The 6,053-nt window shown below is 40.2% G+C and overlaps 1 long non-coding RNA gene across 1 annotated transcript; it reads left to right on the top strand.

Annotated features, from left to right (window-relative positions):
• The first annotated feature begins 3,102 nt into the window (after positions 1 to 3,102).
• Positions 3,103 to 5,194, top strand: LOC135246176 (uncharacterized). The gene is made up of 3 exons (XR_010327534.1): positions 3,103 to 3,237; positions 3,460 to 3,587; positions 4,438 to 5,194. It is a non-coding gene; the product is annotated as an uncharacterized LOC135246176 (long non-coding RNA).
• The last annotated feature ends 859 nt before the right edge of the window (positions 5,195 to 6,053 follow it).

Raw genomic sequence — 6,053 nt, 5'->3', positions numbered from 1 at the left:
GGGGAAAAGGCAAACTTAGTTTCGCTGTCTTATTTTGCGGAGGGGGTGGGGTAAATTTGAAAATACACCACAGAAAGACGTAGCCTATTGAATGACGTAGAAGTGAATGCACCGAGCAGCGGTTTGTTAGCTAGTTAGCTTAGTAGTTTTTAACCAACCATTGCTCAGGCTATTTGACTTCTCCGATGTCTTTGTTCGCCGTGCTTTCAAAAAGGGCTTGTTAATAAAAATCAGATAATCCACAGATCTTAAAAAAAAACAGATTATTTAGTGGTCTTGCCGATATAGGTGCATTGTGAAAATGCAACTATTTTATAAATGAAGTTGTAAGCAAGCCTTTATTGTACTTCAAAGCTTCCGGTGTTCATGGCGTTGTGGTGTTCATATCCCTTCAAGATTAAACTGTTACTGTCTTTTTCATGATTAGCTTATTTTACTAAATCTGATCCTATAAATGTTTTGACGTGAATGACAAGACAACACGGGAATTCCCAATGGTTGATTACGGATTATTTATTATTATTATGATCATTACATATTCTTCATGAAATTGGCACGTTTGTTAACCAAGCAAATAAATTCATACAGTTTGAGATTGTTATGCAGGCTACGTTGCGATTTAAGTTTATGGTAATTCTTGAAAGCTTTTACTTTCTCACGTATTTACGAGTTAACGAAATATTACCAAATTAACAAACTGAAATAGGTCTCTCACCAAAGTATTCACTTAACCCATAATCAACAGTCGTGAACAAACGTGAAATACACGATGTAATCCCACTGCAGACTGCGAGCGCTACTAGGAATATAGAGCTTTAAGCAAGCCTTTGCGCGACACAAACGGAACCAGTGGAGACACGCTACGCGCCGCGTAGTGCTGCTTCGCCGTGCTTACGCGACGCTTACGCGACGCGTGCGGTGGGTGCCCGGCGTAACGCCGGGCACCCACCGCACGCGTCGCGTAAGCAGCACGGCGAAGCAGCACGATATTAAACTGTATTAATTTATTTGCTTGGTTAACAAGCGTGCCAATTTCATTAAGAATATGTAATGATCATAATAATAATAAATAATCCGTAATCAACCATTGGGAATTCCCGTGTTGTCTTGTCATTCACGTCAAAACATTTATAGGATCATATTTAGTAAAATCAGCGAATCATGAAAAAGACAGTAACAGTTTAATCTTGAAGAGATATGAACACCACAACGCCATGAACACCGGAAGCTTTGAAGTACAAGTGCGATAGGCTACGTCTTTCTGTGGTGTATTTTCAAATTTACCCCACCCCCTCCGCAAAATAAGACAGCGAAACTAAGTTTGCCTTTTCCCCAGGTTCCAGTTATTTATTTATTTATTTTTACAAAACGAAAAGGCTTGTATTTTTTTTTTTGTGCTTATAAAATATCTGGGAGGTAACTAGGGACACACCCCCAGTAATATAAGGATGAAATATAAATCAGAGCATGTATACCTAGCATTTTAGAGCATATTTCTGTGTATAAACAGGCCATCGTGACGCGCGACAAGCCGAAAAAATAGAACTGAAGCGAAAAACTACGCTTCAGTTCGCTTGTGTCGCGCGAGCTTCGCAGCCGGTACGCGACGCGTTCGCATCTGGTGGAGACGACTTCGCCCGCTGCCGTTGTAAAGCCGGGCACCCACCGCACGCGTATCGGCCGCGAGCGCACTACGCGCGTATTACGCGCGTAACTGAAGCGTAGTTGAAGTACTGTTATTACAACGGCAGCGGGCGACGTCGTCTCCACCAGATGCGAACGCGTCGCGTACCGGCTGCGAAGCTCGCGCGACACAAGCGAACTGAAGCGTAGTTTTTCGCTTCTGTTCTATTTTTTCGGCTTGTCGCGCGTCACGTTGGCCTGTTTATACACAGAAATATGCTCTAAAATGCTAGGTATACATGCTCTGACTTATATTTCATTCTTATATTACTGGGGGTGTGTCCCTAGTTACCTCCCAGATATTTTTTAAGCAGCTAAAAAAATACAAGCCTTTTCGTTTGTAAAAATAAATAAATAACTGGAACCTGGGGAAAGGCAAACTTAGTTTCGCTGTCTTATTTGCGGAGGGGTGGGGTAAATTTGAAAATACACCACAGAAAGACGTAGGCTATTGAGTGACGTAAAAGGGAATGCACCGAGCAGCGGTTTGTTAGCTCGAGTATTGGAAGATAGTTTTTAACCAACCATTGCTCAGCCTATTTGACTTCTCCGATGTCTTCGTTCGCCGTGCTTTCAAAAAGGGCTTGTTAATAAAAATCAGATAATCCACAGAGCTTTAAAAAAATCAGATTATTTAGTGGTCTTGCCGATGAAAATGCACCTATTTTATAAATGAAGTTGTAAGCAAGCCTTTATTGCACTTGTACTTCAAAGCTTCCGGTGTTCATGGCGTTGTGGTGTTCATATCCCTTCAAGATTAAAACTGTTACTGACTTTTTCATGATTAGCTGATTTTACTAAATCTGATCCTATAAATGTTTTGACGTGAATGGCAAGACAACACGGGAATTCCCAATGGTTGATTACGGATTATTTATTATTATTATGATCATTGCATATTCTTCATGAAATTGGCACGCTTGTTAACCAAGCAAATAAATTAATACAGTTTGAGATTGATTGTTATGCAGGCTACGTTGCGATTTAAGTTTATGGTACTTCTTGAAAGCGTTTACTTTCTCACGTAGGCTATTTACGAGTTAACGAAATATTACCAAATTAACAAACTGAAAAAGGTCTCTCACCAAAGTATTCACTTAACCCATAATCAACAGTCGTGAACAAACATGAAATACACGATGTAAAAGCCCACTGCAGACTGCGAGAGCTACTAGGAATATATAGCTTTTACGCAAGCCTTTGCGCGACACAAACGGAACCAGTGGAGACACCCTACGCGTCGCGCCGTGCTGCTTCGCCCTGCTGTTTACGCGACGCATACGCGACGCGTGCGGTGGGTGCCCGGCTTTAGTGTATAAAAGGCTCTGACATTGCTGGGTGCTTACCACTTTAATAATCCCGTTCTCTAGGTATAGGAAATGACGTATGTATCTCGCTAGTTTTTTTCTTTGCCATTGTGTGGAAAGAGTGAGTGGTCAAATTCGGCGTGCTTCACAGTACAGTTTAGATTACTTACCTGTGACGATTTATATCCTTATTTCTTCCCGTGCGATCCAGTTTTGAACATTCCGAGTATTGAGTCGATGACGGAAAGTAAGTGCCTGTTTATCTTGTGTTATCGATGTTATGTTGTGTTTTATCTCGTAAGTTTAAACACGCACTGTATGTGCCTAGCATGCTGAGAGGTATTTCTAATATTGTCTCGCTGCTCATGCTGTAATTGACTGGAGGAAGTACTAAGTTAGTTATTGTGATCCTTAATATGTTTTGGTTAAAGTAGTCCTGTCTACGCTGTTGTGAAAGTTATGTTAATAGTGTCTCCATGCAGGGAGGAAATGTCCGTTATGTGTGGACGCCATTATCTAGTACCTTCGTCTAATCGAACGGTGTCGCCATTGTCCTTTGCGTGACCTGATCAATGATACATATGTGACCGAAACAATGTAAGTCTTTGTATATTTTTAGTTGTCTCCTTTACATTGTTAAAAGGAGTAATATTCTCATTTGTATGTAACTAGGTTACTGTTTCTGCAAAAATGATCATTGCCATGCTTATTGATGTATTGAATGAGTTTGGTGGTTTGATTCAGTACTGTGTGTGTGTGTGTGTGTGTATATATATATATATATATATATACACATACATACATACACTCACCGGCCACTTCATTAGGTGACCGAAGTGGCACCCGGTCTGGTCTTCTGCTGCTGTAGCCCATCTGCTTCAAGGTTTGACGTGGTGTGCATTCAGAGATACTCTTCTGCATACCTCGGTTGTAATGAGTGGTTATTTGAGTTACTGTTGCCTTTCTAGCAGCTCGAACCAGTCTGGCCATTCTCCTCTGACCTCTGCCATCAACAAGGCATTTTCGCCCAGAGAACTGCTGCTCACTGGATATTTTCTCTTTCGGACCATTCTCTGTAAACTCTAGAGATGGTTTTGTGTGAAAATCCCAATAGATCAGCAGTTTCTGAAATACTCAAACCAGCCCGTCTGGCACCAACAACCATTCCACGTTCAAAGTCACTAAAATTACCTTTCTTCCCCATTCTGATGCTTGGTTTGAACTTCTGCAGATCGTCTTGACCATGTATACATGCCTAAATGCATTGAGTTGCTGCCACGTGATTGGCTGATTAGATATTTGCGTTAACGGGTGCAGTTTGCAGTTGAACAGGTGTACCTAATGAAGTGGCTGGTGAGTGTATATATGTGTATATATATGGAGATTTCTTTATTCATGCGTAATTTATTTAATTAAATTCCTAATGGTGATTTATTTGTTATTCCAGACTGATGACAATACTGAATGTTAAACTGTGCCAATAAATACTGTTGGAACCATACCGCTTCGAGAAGAAATTACATCATCTCATCTTCATTCCTGTGTCCTGACTGATGCACCATCCTGTTTACTGCCCAAACCTATATGAATTAACCCTACTTAATTGCCTCACCAACAATTAGAGTCTCTGTATATATATATATATATGTATATATGTTTACTTATTGTGTAATGGTGTATTATGTATTTTGCCTGTGATTTGTGACTGTTTTGGTGGTGACTGGTGTCACCGTTTGGTGGTGGGGGTGTTATGACTCCCTGCCCTTGTGCACTAGTGGCTGCTTGTGGTGTTGCAACATTGGTTTTGATTGTCTTCCTAATAGGAAATTGGTGTCACCTGGAGGGGATCTACTTAAGGGGCCCTCTGGCTGATGCTCTCTCTCTTTCTCTCCATTCAGAGGACAACCTGCAGTCTGGCTACACTGCTCATTCATTTTCTTTTCTTTTTTAGGTTTCTTTAATTAAAAATATTTTTGAATTGCAACTATTTTGTGTGATCTCGTTTATGTTGCGACTGGCCAGGGGCTGGTCGTAACAATTGTATTTCTTGTTTAGTCCACATGTGTCTTGGTAGTTTTTGGTGTCTGCTCTTTTTGCTCTGTTTCTTGCCTTGCTACTCTGTAAACAGTCTTTGTGACAGTTCTCTGCAAAAAAAAACACTGTACAAATAATGTACAAATAAAACTGAATTGAAAAAAATGTAATTTTGGTTATTGTTTTCAAGTACGTCACATGAATATTACCTCTTTGTTCTCCTCATTTCTCCACTTGGTCTTTGTGTGAACTTCCTAGTTCTTAGCCAGCCCTTCTCTAATCTCCTGTGTGTTCTCTAGTATTTATCTCTGTTCTCATGTTTATTAGTTTTCTCCTGTGTAGCATCCTGGATAATACTTTGTACCTTTCTGCCTGAAGTCTCAAGTAAAGTCTTTTTCAATTTTTTTATATATCTCCTGTCTCTCCCTGCACCTTGGTCCCTCTCCGGAAGCTTGTGAGAGAAAACCTTTAGTATGAGAGGTCCTTGCCTCAGCTGTGTAGATTCCAGCCCCATCCTGATCTATTCATATTGAGCCCTTATGTAATCTAATGAAGAATATAAAATAACTACTACAATATCACAGGAGTTCAATACATCACACAACAGCAAATCACAACTGTAATCAATATCTTTATAATTTAGGTTTAATCACTGAAGATCATTGTAAATACAGAAAATTACAGCCACAGGTTTAAACAAAATAGAGACGACAAATAAGGAAACTGAATCCATTATTGTTTACAGTAATGAAAGAAAATAAGTACACTGCAGTGATCATTCTGCATTCTCCCAATCTGCTGTATTTTCCCACAGAATTTTACACATTGGAACTGATAAAATGAGCAGATAGTGGCAATCTCCTCTAGTTGTCTTCTTTTATACAGATACAAGACAGAATTACGACTTCAACAGCATTTTACCCAGGCATATTTTGCCAGTATTGTGTGTGTGTGTGGGTCCGTATGCATGAGTTAGTGTGTGTGTGCGTAGGTGTGTATGGGTAGGCGTGTGTGGGTGTGTGCATAGGC

The sequence above is a fragment of the Anguilla rostrata genome, unplaced genomic scaffold (genome assembly GCF_018555375.3).
Source record: "Anguilla rostrata isolate EN2019 unplaced genomic scaffold, ASM1855537v3 scaf0021, whole genome shotgun sequence".
Taxonomy (NCBI): domain Eukaryota; kingdom Metazoa; phylum Chordata; class Actinopteri; order Anguilliformes; family Anguillidae; genus Anguilla; species Anguilla rostrata.
Note: the sequence above shows the minus strand (reverse complement) of the source record. Positions and strands in the feature narration are given on the sequence as shown.